Below are 14,556 nucleotides of genomic sequence, written 5' to 3' on the forward strand. Positions count from 1 at the left end.
GACGAAAGATAATAAACAGTTGTAGTTATATTAGAATTGGAGTAATTCAAAAATATAGCGTTGAGCGGGGAAGGAGAAAGGTTGGCCAGAGTGAGGAGATAGGGGAGGGCACTGTGCTGACTGACTCCCTGACGTGGCAGCTGGCACCGAGAGGTCAGACAGGCAGTAATTGTGTACCCCGTGTGTCTCAGTTACCCTGTGTGTCTTACCCCGTGTGTCTTACCCCGTGTGTCTTACCCCGTGTGTCTTACCCCGTGTGTCTGATCCCGTGTGTCTGATCCCGTGTGTCTTACCCCGTGTGTCTTACCCCGTGTGTCTTACCCCGTGTATCTGATCCCGTGTGTCTTACCCCGTGTGTCTTACCCCGTGTATCTGATCCCGTGTGTCTTACCCCGTGTGTCTTACCCCGTGTGTCTGATCCCGTGTGTCTTACCCCGTGTGTCTTCCGGACGTGGTGTGTGTGTGTGTGTGTGTGTGTGTGTGTGTGTGTGTGTGTGTGTGTGTGTGTGTGTGTGTGTGTGTGGTGTGTGTGTGTGTGTGTGTGTGTGTGTGTGTGTGTGTGTGTGTGACCTGTCTTTGGTTCGATACCACGCTCAAAGCACTGTTCAAACTATGTCAAAGTCGGTCAGTGTGCTAAAATCTCCATCGCTGAAAAATATTCATTCATTTATTCATTCGTTCATTGATTCATTCTGTCCGTCTGTCTGTCTGCCTCTCCCCCTCTCTCTCTTTCTGCTACCACCCTCTCTTTCTCCTCGGGAAATAATTTTCTCTCTCACTCCACTCTCTAGGTCTCTCTCTGTCGTTTCGTGGGAAAGACAATAGATGTAAGCATGTGGGAATGCCTGTATAAGTGGCTGCCTGCATTGGTGTGATGAGTGGTGATGAAGCATTGTGCCTAGAGGCACAACATGAGCTGTGCTGTCAGACAGCATTGCTGTCATTCCGACGCACCACTTGTGTCAGCAGAAATGATCCCAACGCCTAACAACCGTCATTTGCATGGCGCCTCACACACACACACACACACACACACACACACGTCAGTTTCTGTGGCAATGGCATTTTGTGGCAACGAGGTAAATTAACAAGCTCAGTAATTCCTCACAACTGGACCAAATGTTAAAACATAATCAGCGAACTTTTTCTTTTTTTTTCTTTTTTTAAATCTTTTTTTGTTGTTGTTGTTTTTTTTGTTTAAGAATTGAAAACTTGGGGTGTTGAAAGCATAGAAATCGTAGTGAAGACTACTCAGTCATTCCGTCTTGAGGGAAAACTGACTTGTGGACATTACCGAACCGGTTCCCCCGTCAGCTGAATCATTCAGACTGAGAGGAGAGGAGGGTTTGAGGGTTGAAGCCGGATGATGAAGAAAAATGGAGAGAGAGAAAGGAGAAAAAGAGAGAGAATGTTGATGATGATGACGATGATAGATTATCAGTGGATATTATTATTGCCATCATTATTACTGTTATTATTGATACCTATCTTCGCGCTCAGTGAAAGCGCTGAACAAACATGGAGTGGTACAACAGCGGGCGGCCTTCTTAGGTAACTGACTGCCTTTATACCTGGCGATCATCATTCGTTTCCTTTGTCAGTCAGCAGGCTTCGGTCATGTACACACACACACACACACACACACACACACACACATACACGCGCGCGCGCGCGGAAAAGAAGAAGAAGAAGAAGAAGAATATAAGATGTACGGCGATGTCGTTTTCTGTAATGACTCTTCACCCTAAAGATAAAAAAAACCCAAACCATTTATGGATTTCAATGTAACTTCAGTTTGTGGAGAACAGGGCGCACAGTGACAGTTATTCTGGCAAACTGTGGAATGACTCACAGAGATCAAAGGGGGCAGTTTGTGTGGCATCTCACACTCCATTTCTACCAAATTGTGGAATAGCTCAACGTCAAACGGAACTGTTTGTCAGTGTGGTATCTCAGAAAACATGGAAGGATTTCCCACGGAACTGTGTCGAATGCCAAACATGGTGTCTGACACATGATTCTGGGAAGAATGGGCTGATTACATCATGACTGTTCAGTGCTGCCTGCAGTATGTGTTGGAGCGAGTGCTCTTCACTGACTCCATGTTGTGCTCAGTGTGCCCTTCACTGACTCCATGTTGTGCTCAGTGTGTCCTTCACTGAGTCATGTTGTGCTCAGTGTGCCCTTCACTGACTTCACGTTGCGCTCAGTGTGCCCTTCACTGACTTATGTTGTGCTCAGTGTGCCCTTCACTGACTCCATGTGTGCTCAGTGTGCCCTTCAGTGACTCCATGTTGTGCTCAGTGTGCCCTTCACTGACTTATGTTGTGCTCAGTGTGCCCTTCACTGACTCCATGTGTGCTCAGTGTGCCCTTCAGTGACTCCATGTTGTGCTCAGTGTGCCCTTCAGTGACTCCATGTTGTGCTCAGTGTGCCCTTCACTGAGTCATGTTGTGCTCAGTGTGCCCTTCACTGGCTCCATGTTGTGCTCAGTGTGCCTTTCACTGACTCATGTTGTGCTCAGTGTGCCCTCCGCTGACTCCATGTTGTGCTCAGTGTGCCCTCCGCTGACTCCATATTGTGCTCAGTGTGCCTTTCACTGACTCATGTTGTGCTCAGTGTGCCCTCCGCTGACTCCATGTTGTGCTCAGTGTGCCCTCCGCTGACTCCATGTTGTGCTCAGTGTGCCCTCCGCTGACTCATGTTGTGCTCAGTGTGCCCTTCAGTGACTCCATGTTGTGCTCAGTGTGCCCTTCAGTGACTCCATGTTGTGCTCAGTGTGCCTTTCACTGACTCCATGTTGTGCTCAGTGTGCCTTTCACTGACTCATGTTGTGCTCAGTGTGCCCTCCGCTGACTCCATGCTGTGCTCAGTGTGCCCTCCGCTGACTCCATGTTGTGCTCAGTGTGCCTTTCACTGACTCCATGTTGTGCTCAGTGTGCCTTTCACTGACTCATGTTGTGCTCAGTGTGCCTTTCACTGACTCCACACTGTGCTCAGTGTGCAGCACTACCAACACAGCTAGGAGGCAGGGGAAGGGGGGGGGGGGAGTGATGGGGAACAGACAGGAGTCTGGCCCAACACAACACACAGCACCAGTGGGAACGGGAGGTGAGAGAGAGAGAGAGAGAGAGAGAGAGAGAGAGGAGGGGGATAGGGTAGGGGCGGCCCGCCCACACCAAGGGAGGGGGTGGTGGGGGCGCGGCGGGGAGGGGTATGGCAGTGCCTGTTGTTTGCAGCCTCTCTCCAAACCCACTGCCTGCGTGGCCCGTCAATGTTGATGTGGGGCTGCTCTTCCTCTACCCTTCCCACCCCCCCCCCCACCACCACCCTCTCCACCTCTCACCCTGTGCGTGGAAAGTGTCTGGTTCGGCCCTGTCTGTTTTGTCCATACACCCCGTGCCATGCGGTGCTCTGCTCTCCGCTCCTCTGTCTGTCTGTCTGTCGCCCCCCTCCTCCACCCCCCCCCCCCCCCCTCACACACACACACACACACACACGCTCACTTTCAAACGAGAGAAAATAAAATAACAGTTCAGTGTATAGTTTTCTTCACCAGTGGTGCACAGAGTGGTGGTTCTTGATCGCTGCAAACTGTTCCTGCCTGATCACCAAGTGGCGTCATTCCCATGCAATGGTTGGGAACATTCCCAGGGTATCGTTTACATCAGGAGAAAGCTGTCATGTAGTTTACCCTCCCTCTATGAACATAATGAGCAAGACTGTCTGTCTGTCTGTCTGTCTGTCCGATTGTTTGTCGATCTGTCTGTTTGTCTTTGAAATTGTTTGGTTCCGACGCCTTCAAAGTTTAAAGCGAAAATTAGTTTTATTCATATTACTTAATCAGGAATCATGACTAATTGCACAGTAACACACAGGCCCAACAGTACTTTCTGGACTATTCCTCACTGCGTTAAGTGAGTGAAAAATCAACAGGCGATACTGGGAACAGAGAATGACTCTGAAAACAATTTCTGAACCATGTGTGTTCTACCTGTCATTTCTAAACACTGTTAACTGCCGTTGTTAGTTTTCAGAAGTCCTCTCTCCCCTGCTCTTGGCGCCAATGGGAATGCGAATCGTTGTAGTATATATGACCCTCAGCCGTGTCCGACTATGACCACCAGAACAACAGAAAAGGCAACTGCTGTCCCGACTAACTGGGCTAGAATTTGATTAATGTATTTTGCCCAAGTTACATCCCCACTCACACGGCCAAGAGGGTTTTAGGACAGTCGGTATTGTGATGGCCCCCACAGGCCAACAAGCCCCCAAGGCTGCAGCATTAAGAGCCAGTGCAATCTTGTCTCCAAGTTTGAGAGTTATAGTCATTCACGAAAGATTGGGCTGAAAATTACTTCCCAATGCTGTGGAGAAAGCATTGATCACACAGATCTTGCACTGCTGTTGGCCCAGATGTCAACTTATGTCTGTGTGTCGTGTAGGCCAGGTGTTGAGCTCTCACCCAAGGCAGCCCTGTCTCGGCGTGTGTGACGCTGCCTGCTGCACGGGCCGGAGGACTGTGTGCAGTCTGCAGTCAGGGATCACAGCCTGGTGATGCCACACAGGACAACACCATGACTAGTGGTGTTCCGACACAGGACAACACCATGACTAGTGGTGTTCCGACACAGGACAACACCATGACTAGTGGTGTTCCAACACAGGACAACACCATGACTAGTGGTGTTCCAACACACGACAACACCATGACTAGTGGTGTTCTGACACAGGACAACACCATGACTGGTGGTGTTCCAACACAGGACAACACCATGACTAGTGGTGTTCCAACACAGGACAACACCATGACTAGTGGTGTTCTGACACAGGACAACACCATGACTAGTGGTGTTCCAACACAGGACAACACCATGACTAGTGGTGTTCTGACACAGGACAACACCATGACTTGTGGTGTTCCAACACAGGACAACACCATGACTGGTGGTGTTCCAACACAGGACAACACCATGACTAGTGGTGTTCTGACACAGGACAACACCATGACTGGTGATGTTCCAACACAGGACAACACCATGACTGGTGGTGTTCCAACACAGGACAACACCATGACTGGTGGTGTTCCAACACAGGACAACACCATGACTAGTGGTGTTCTGACACAGGACAATACCATAACGAGTGGTGTTCCAACACAGGACAACACCATGACTAGTGGTGTTCCAACACAGGACAACACCATGACTGGTGGTGTTCCAACACAGGACAACACCATGACTAGTGGTGTTCTGACACAGGACAATACCATAACGAGTGGTGTTCCAACACAGGACAACACCATAACGAGTGGTGTTCTGTGTGTTCTCTTTGTCCATGTATAATCACCACGTTTCCCTTGACCATCTGGTATCACCATGTTTCCTTTGTCCATCTGGTATCACTACGTTTCCCTTGTCCATCTGGTATCACCACGTTTCCCTTGACCATCTGGTATCACCACGTTTCCCTTATCCATCTGCTATCACCACGTTTCCCTTGACCATCTGGTATCACCACGTTTCCCTTGATCATCTGTTATCACCACGTTTCCCTTGTCCATCTGGTATCACCACGTTTCCCTTGACCATCTGGTATCACCACGTTTCCCTTGTCCATCTGCTATCACCACGTTTCCCTTGACCATCTGGTATCACCACGTTTCCTTTGTCCATCTGTTATCATCACTTTTTCTCAAGCCATTTCCATTCACCTGAGCCTTTTCAGTTTCTGTGTGGGGTTCGCGTTGTGTGGAAAGGCACTGTGATGTGTGATGGCTGTTGGGGCAATGAGTGAACAGACACCGGGGGTGGGGGATGGGGGGGGATCCAGTTTGTTTATTTCCCCTGTTTGGCAGAGTCAGGAAACACCATCGAGACTCGGTCTTTGCTGGCAGTGGAAAATGTATCGCTGTTTTCTTCATCCTGATTTTTGGAGTTTGTCCAGAAATGGTTGAAGCACTTTGTGCTGTCTGGACAGTTTTCAACGCTGTGAACACGGCTACACCGTCAACGAACAGGTATATGTACCTCACTGTATGTGTCTTTGGTGAGAGAGGGATGGATATATATATATATATATATATATATATATATATATATATATATATATATATAGAGAGAGAGAGAGAGAGAGAGAGAGAGAGAGAGAGAGAACTCAAAACTCAGAACTCAGAAATATTTTACTGCAAGGCCACCGGCCAGTTTGCAAAGGAGGTACATACATACAATTGCGACACACAAAATACCGAAAATAATGGAGGGAAGGGACCAATGTCATGGACACAACATTTCATAACTGAAAAAGTGAGTGAGAGAGAGAGAGAGAGAGAGAGAGAGAGAGAGTTAGCTTTTCCGGTGCCAGTTCCTTGTTTAAGAGTAGACATTGTTCTTTCATATAATTTGGCAATGAACCCCCAACCCCATCCCCCACCACGAAAAGGCTGTGCACAGCGGGATAAGTATGAATTCCCAGTTTCTGTTGATGATATGAGCTGAATACTGTCAATGTGATGCTTGTTATGACTGTGATGAAACGTTTCTGAACAAACTAATCAATAGACAGACGTTGAACAACCGCAAAAAGGAATTCCAGGTCATACAGAAATCCTGCGCGTCTACGGAATGCCCACGAAATGTCCACGGAATGTCCACGGCGTACAGCTTTCCATCCACAAGGATGTGGAACTCTCTGCATCTCTTCCCCATTCCATTCAACCCACCCGGAAAGAGAATGTCAGTCTTTACCCAACCCAACCCCCACTCCCCCCGCATCGCTTGTCCAGGTCGCTATGTCCCCTTCATCTTTGGTGATAGTGACATGTGAGGATTGGAATCCACAGTGTGGTGGTGATAGTGACGTGTGGGGATTGGAATCCACAGTGTGGTGGTGATAGTGACATGTGGGGATTGGAACCCACAGTGTGGTGGTGATAGTGACATGTGGGGATTGGAACCCACAGTGTGATTGTGATAGTGACATGTGAGGATTGGAACCTACAGTGTAGTGATAGTGACATCTGAGGATTGGAATCCACAGTGTGGTGATAGTGACATGTGAGGATTGGAACCCACAGTGTGGTGATAGTGACATGTGGGGATTGGAACCCACAGTGTGGTGATAGTGACATGTGGGGATTGGAATCCACAGTGTAGTGATAGTGACATGTGGGGATTGGAACCCACAGTGTGGTGATAGTGACATGTGGGGATTGGAACCCACAGTGTGGTGATAGTGACATGTGGGGATTGGAACCCAGGTCTGGTGTCGTTGCGTGGTTGCGCAACACGCCGTTCGCTGCCAGACGTGGCAGCATGGAGTGTGGTGCAGGGGTGTGTTATGAAAATATCGCCTCGCTCAACTGCCGTAACGACGTGAAACCGTTTCTGTTCAAAACAAAAAAAAATATTAGGAACTGGATGACGCAGCTTCAAATAGTTGGCAGCCACCAAGAGCATGGTGCCACAGCCCTGGAGGGATAGAGCTGCACCAGCACTGACGCCTCTCTGGGAAAGCAACACAGCAACATATGGCGAAACAGTCAGCCTCTGTTTGGAACTGAAGACCTGTTGACGTACACCCCGTCCCACCCTTTGTTTTTGTCTTTGATGGATGAAATGGTTCGGGAGGAATGTTGTCCGGGCTGCTGGTTAACTGTGGTTTTCAATTCCAATAGTCCTGTTAACTGTGGTTTTCAATTCCAATAGTCCTGTTAACTGTGGTTTTGTATTCCAATAGTCGTGTTAACTGTGGTTTTCAATTCCCATAGTCCTCAGTCACTGGTTATCTGTGGTTTTCAATTTCAATAGTCGTGTTAACTGTGGTTTTCAATTGCAATAGTCCTCAATCACTGGTTAACTGTGGTTTTCAATTCCAATAGTCCTGTTAACTGTGGTTTTCAATTCCAATAGTCCTGTTAACTGTGGTTTTCAATTCCAATAGTCGTGTTAACTGTGGTTTTCAATTCCCATAGTCCTCAATCACTGGTTAACTGTGGTTTTGAATTCCAATAGTCCTGTTAACTGTGGTTTTCAATTCCAATAGTCTTCAATCACTGATTAACTGTGGTTTTCAATTCCAATAGTCCTCAATCACTGGTTAACTGTGGTTTTCAATTCCAATAGTCCTGTTAACTGGTTTTTAATTCCAATAGTCCTGTTAACTGAGGTTTTAATTCCAATAGTCCTGTTAACTGAGGTTTTCAATTCCAATAGTCCTCAATCACTGGTTAACTGTGGTTTTCAATTCCAATAGTCCTGTTAACTGTGGTTTTCAATTCCAATAGTCTTCAATCACTGATTAACTGTGGTTTTCAATTCCAATAGTCCTGAATCACTGCTAAACTGTGATTTCCAATTCCAATAGTCCCGAATGACTGTTTAACTGTGGTTTTCAATTCCAATAGTCCTGTTAACTGTGGTTTTCAATTCCAATAGTCCCGATTCATTGGTTAACTGTGGTTTTCAAGTCCAATAGTCCTGAATCACTGTAATTTTTCAGTTCCAATAGTCCTGATTGAGTGTGTAACTGTGGTTTTCAATTCCAATGTAATTTTGATTTTCAATTCGAATAGTCCTGAGTCACTGGTTAACTTTGATTTTCAATTTCAATAGTCCTGAATGATTGGTTAACTTTGATTTTCAGTTCGAATAGTCCTCAATCACTGGTTAACTGTGATTTTCAATTCCAGTAGTCCTGAATCACTGGTTAGCTGTGATTTTCAATTCGAATAGTCCTCAATCACTGGTTAACTGTGATTTTCAATTCCAATAGTCCTGAATCACTGGTTCACTGTGGTTTTCAATTCCAATAGTCCTGAATCACTGGTTAACTGTAATTTTCAGTTCCAATAGTCCTGAATCACTGGATAACTGTGGTTTTCAATTCCAATAGTCCTGAATGAGTGTTTAACTGCGGTTTTCAATTCCAGTGTAACTTTGATTTTCAATTCCAATAGTCTTCAATCACTGGTTAACTGTGGTTTTCAATTCCAATAGTCCTCAATCACTGGTTAACTGTGGTTTTCAATCCCAATAGTCCTGTTAACTGTGATTTTCAATTCCAATAGTCATCAATCATTGGTTAACTGTGGTTTTCAATTCCAATAGTCCTGTTAACTGTGATTTTTGAATTCCAATAGTCACCAATCAGTGGTTAACTGTGGTTTTCAATTCCAATAGTCATCAATCATTGGTTAACTGTGGTTTTCAATTCCAATAGTCCTCAATCACTGGTTAACTGTGGTTTTCAATTCCAGTAGTCCTGAAAGAGTGTTTAACTGTGATTTTTAATTCCAGTAGTCCTGAAAGAGTGTTTAACTGTGGTTTTCAATTCCAATAGTCCTGAATTACTGGTTAACTGTGATTTTCAATTCTAATAGTCCTCAATCACTGGTTAACTGTGATTTTCAATCCCAATAGTCCTCAATTACTGGTTAACTGCGGAGTTTCAATTCTAATAGTCCTGAATCACTGGATAACTGTGGTTTTCAATTCCATTAGTCCTGAATCACTGGTTAACTGTGATTTCCAAGCAAAGTAATTTCAATCACAATAGTCCTCAATCACTGGTTAACTGTGATTTCCAAGCAAAGTCATTTCAATTCCAATAGTCGTGAATGACTGGTTGACTGTGATTTCCAGGCAAAATCATTTCAATTCCAAATGTTCTGAACTACTGATTAAACTGTGATTTGCAAGTAATGTCATTTCAGTTCCAATAGTCCTGAAATACTGATTAAACTGTGATTTTCAAGCAAAGTCATTTCAGTTCCAATAGTCCTGGATGACTGCTGTTAAACTAATTTCAAAACAAAATCTTGTCGGTACTAACAATCCTAACTGCACAACACTGTGAAAGTACTGAGAGTAAACAATTACATATTAAGTCTGACAAATGTCTTGTGGTTCTAGCTGTGAAGAACAGATGCCCATGCGAAGACCTTTCTTATGTACATTGTACTTACAATGATGTTCAATGTTATTTCGCAAAGAAATCGATCCGAATGGCATTTGTGTATTTATCTGTCTATTTTGTATTCCTTTTTTCTATATAATCGAAACATTATTTCATCACATGATTACAAGTACTAATTGTTTCCTGTATATTGATATGTATGTGGGTCTGTTTCTGTCTGTGTGTCTGTCTCTCACTCAGTGTTATTCCCCTCGCTTTCTCTTCATTCCCTATCTATTCATCTTCCTAGTCATTCTCTGTCTCTCCCTCCCAATCTCTCCCTTGTCTATATATCTCTTACTCTCCCCTTATCTCGTCTTTATCTATCTATCTATCTATCTATCTATCTATCTACAATCACTGGTTAACTCTCTCTCTCTCTCTCTCTCTGTGTGTGTGTGTGTGTGTGTGTGTGTGTGTGTGTGTAACCCCCTCCAGAAGGGGCTTAAGCCTCATTCGAATTTTTCGGTTCGGTTTGTTTCCTCTCCTCCTCACCCCTCTCTCCCCCCTCTCTCTCTCCCCCCTCTCTTCTCTCCCTCTCCCCCCTCTCTCCCTCTCTCTTTTTCCCCCCTCCCTCTCCCCACCCCCCTCTCTCTCTCCCTTCTCTCTCTCCCTTCCCCTCTGTCTCACCCCTCTCTCTACCCCCGCTCTCTCTCCCCGTCCTCTCCCCCCCATCTCTCTCTCTCTCCCCTCTCTCTGTGCCTTCTCTGTCAGTTTACGACCGTCCTCACTATCCCCTCACTTTTTTCACACGCGATCCACTAATAAAATATAATTTGAAAGAATACAAACCCAGACTCTCTCTCTCTCTCTCTCACAGAGTGTTTCCCCCCCCCCTCCCCAACTCCACGACCATCAAACACGCTGCGACCACAATCATTCGGCCATCAACAATTGACCACAATCATTCGGCCACCAACAATTGACCACAATCATTCGGCCACCAACAATTGACCATTGATCACAATCATTCGGCCATCAACAACTGACCACAATCATTCGGCCACCAACAATTGACCATTGACCACAATCATTCGGCCACCAACAACTGACCACAATCATTCGGCCATCAACAGTTGACCACAATCATTCGGCCAATTGTTGACCACAATCATTCGGCCACCAACAATTGCGCCACATCAGGTCAAACAAATTAACAAATGAATGAAAACTGTAACGAAACAATCCTGAAACAAACCATAGAATAGTCTGGACATACAAAGTGCATGCTTAAGACAACAGCCAAATAAACGCACAGCTCACGAAACAGTATGGAAACAATCCTGAAAAAAACAACAACAAAAAAAACAAAAAAAAAGCATAGTGTCATCTAAACATAAAAAGTGTATGCCGAAAACAACAGCCAAATAAACACACAGCTCACGAAACAGCATGGAAACAACCCTGAAACAAAGCATTGTGCAGTGAAAACACACAAGGTGTGTGCGGGACAGAAGGCAGGTGAACACAGCTCACCTGATGTGGTGGGAGGAAGCACGAATCGCTCTCTGTCCCAAAACCAGAAACCCAGGCGGAGCACCCTGCTGCCTTGCGGTACCTCCTTCAAGTGAGGGCGTCTGACTTCCAGCAACGGCACAAGCCACCCCTTCCCACCCCTCCTTCCTAAAGTACCCCCCACCCACACCAAAGTAACCACACCCCCCTTCCTCCCATCCTGAGCCCTTGTGCGGTGAAGAGGGAGGGCTGACGGCAACAGGTGAAAAAGTGGAAGAGCTCGCCGTTGTCGGCCCACGTGCAGCTCTGTCAGATGAGTGCAATGAGCCAGGGAAAAGCTGATCAAGGAAGCACGCACGCTTTGACATTTTCTATCACCTTTCAAGGTGTACTTGCGTCATCGGTCGGGAGTTTCCTGTTGGTCTTGATGTTTTTTGTTTGTATTGAAAACCTCCCGAAGAGAATACATAAAACTGACAGAGAGAAAGAGAAATGGGGCCCAGAAATATGTACAAAATCATGATCTTGGTTTCTTCATATTTTGCCAACGTTTATCCGGACAGCGGGGGAAGGCATGGGTTAAAGTTGTGCTTCTGTGCTGTACAGTATGGGTGGGTAAGGCTGTAGAGTTAGATGTGTTGCTGTACAGTATGGGTGAGTTAGGCTGTAGAGTTAGATGTGTTGCTGTAAGTATGGGTGAGTTAGGCTGTAGAGTTAGATGTGTTGCTGTAAGTATGGGTGAGTTAGGCTGTAGAGTTAGATGTGTTGCTGTAAGTATGGTGAGTTAGGCTGTAGAGTTAGATGTGTTGCTGTAAGTATGGGTGAGTTAGGCTGTAGAGTTAGATGTGTTGCTGTAAGTATGGGTGAGTTAGGCTGTAGAGTAGATGGGTTGCTGTAAGTATGGTGGTTAGGCTGTAGAGTAGATGGTTGCGTACAGTATGGGTGGTAGGCTGTAGAGTTAGATGTGTTGCTGTAAGTATGGGTGGTTAGGCTGTAGAGTTAGATGTGTTGCTGTAAGTATGGGTGAGTTAGGCTGTAGAGTTAGATGTGTTGCTGTAAGTATGGGTGAGTTAGGCTGTAGAGTTAGATGTGTTGCTGTACAGTATGGGTGGGTAAGGCTGTAGAGTTAGATGTGTTGCTGTACAGTATGGGTGGGTAAGGCTGTAGAGTTAGATGTGTTGCTGTACAGTATGGGTGGGTAAGGCTGTAGAGTTAGATGTGTTGCTGTACAGTATGGGTGGGTAAGGCTGTAGAGTTAGATGTGTTGCTGTACAGTATGGGTGGGTAAGGCTGTAGAGTTAGATGTGTTGCTGTACAGTCAGGCTGAGTTAGGCTGTAGAGTTAGTGTTGCTGTACAGTCAGGCTGAGTTAGGCTGTAGAGTTAGATGTGTTGCTGTACAGTATGGGTGAGTTAAACTGTAGAGTTAGAGATGTACAGCAACACATCTAACTCTACAGCCTAAATCACCCTGCGGCGGTGTCTTACCCCATCAGAGGTGGGTGTACCACCCTGCGGCGGTGTCTTACCCCATCAGAGGTGGGTGTACCACCCTGTGGCGGTGTCTTACCCCATCAGAGGTGGGTGTACCACCCTGCGGCGGTGTCTTACCCCATCAGAGGTGGGTGTTCCACCCTGTGGCGGTGTCTTACCCCATCAGAGGTGGGTGTTCCACCCTGTGGCGGTGTCTTACCCCATCAGAGGTGGGTGTACCACCCTGTGGCGGTGTCTTACCCCATCAGAGGTGGGTGTTCCACCCTGTGGCTGTGTCTTACCCCATCAGAGGTGGGTGTTCCACCCTGTGGCTGTGTCTTACCCCATCAGAGGTGGGTGTTCCACCCTGTGGCTGTGTCTTACCCCATCAGAGGTGGGTGTTCCACCCTGTGGCTGTGTCTTACCCCATCAGAGGTGGGTGTTGGTAGAAGAGCGTCTTCACCACTCTGCCACCTCCCTCTGAAGATAGTGTGAGTGTATGTGTGTGTGTGTGTGTGTGTGTGACTAAATAAAAGAAGTAAAATTCGTTTCCTCCAATGCTCACGATTATGTTCACCCTGCTGTCTAATGCCACAGAAAGCCTGTGAACATTATTCATCGTAGCAAGTGAGCTTTTCTGTGACGATGTGAACATTATTTATCGTAGCAAGCGAGCTTTTCTGTGACGATGTGAACATTATTTATCGTAGCAAGCGAGCTTTTCTGTGACGATGTGAACATTATTTATCGTAGCAAGCGAGCTTTTCTGTGACGATGTGAACATTATTTACCACAGCAAGTGAGCTTCTGTATCAACCAGCTTGCTCACAGAACGCCAGTGCCTCCCTCCCCCCCCCCCCCCCCCCCCACATGCAATCAAGATCGATGACACAGAGATCAAGTCAGTCGACAAGTTTTGCTACCTGGGCAGCACCCTATGCAGCAACGGAGCCCTTGATGCAGAAGTGACGCTGCGCATCGCCAAGGCCAGCTCCGCCTTTGGCAGATTCAACAACAGGCCGTGGAACAACAAAGGCATCAGGCTCAGTACCAAAATCAAATCCTACAGAGCTGTTGTGTTGACTACCTTGTTGTACTGCTGTAAAACATGGACGACGTATCGCCGTCACATTCAACAACTTGAGCATTTTCACCAGAGATGCCTACGAAAGATCTTCGGCATAAAGTGGCAAGACAGGGTCTCCAACCTCCAGAGAGGAGCGGCCTGCCCAGCATTGAAAGCCTGCTGATCCAGTGCCAGCTACGTTGGACAGGAAACGTTGTCCGCATGACACACAGCAGGATCCCGAAGATGCTATTGTATGGCCAGCAGAAGGAGCGCTTCAAGGACACCTTAAAGACAAACCTCAAAGCCTGTGACATAGACGTCGCTTCCTGGGAAACTGATGCCCTTAACCGCTCTCGCTGGAGGATGCTGTGCTCTAGTGGCATAAAGACGTTTGAAAACAAGAGAACACTGGCCATAAAGGAGAAGCGTGAGCGAAGGAAGCAGGGCTCAACTTCTGGAGACGTTTTCCCTTGCAACACCTGTGGGAAGCGCTGCGCATCCAGAATCGGCCTCTTCTCCCATATGAGGACACACACCGACAGATAAGCCTGCCTGCCTACTCATCCGTCGGTCCGACGGGAGACTCCATCATCATCACTGAGCTAAT

The 14,556-nt window shown here is 46.6% G+C and overlaps 1 protein-coding gene across 3 annotated transcripts in view; it reads right to left on the minus strand.

Annotated features, from left to right (window-relative positions):
- The window catches only part of LOC143289858 (filamin-A-like), a 77,579-nt gene extending 65,993 nt beyond the window's left edge, over positions 1-11,586 (minus strand). Inside the window, exon 1 of one of the 3 annotated variants that reach the window (XM_076599063.1) lies at positions 11,431-11,586. The gene's annotated coding sequence lies outside the window, so the exon portion shown is untranslated. The remainder of the gene's footprint in view (positions 1-11,430) is intronic. The other 2 variants (XM_076599054.1, XM_076599073.1) reach the window with 2 other exon arrangements.
- Between the last annotated feature and the right edge of the window lie 2,970 nt (positions 11,587-14,556).

Source organism: Babylonia areolata, chromosome 1, assembly GCF_041734735.1.
Source record: "Babylonia areolata isolate BAREFJ2019XMU chromosome 1, ASM4173473v1, whole genome shotgun sequence".
NCBI classification, from domain to species: Eukaryota; Metazoa; Mollusca; class Gastropoda; order Neogastropoda; family Buccinidae; genus Babylonia; species Babylonia areolata.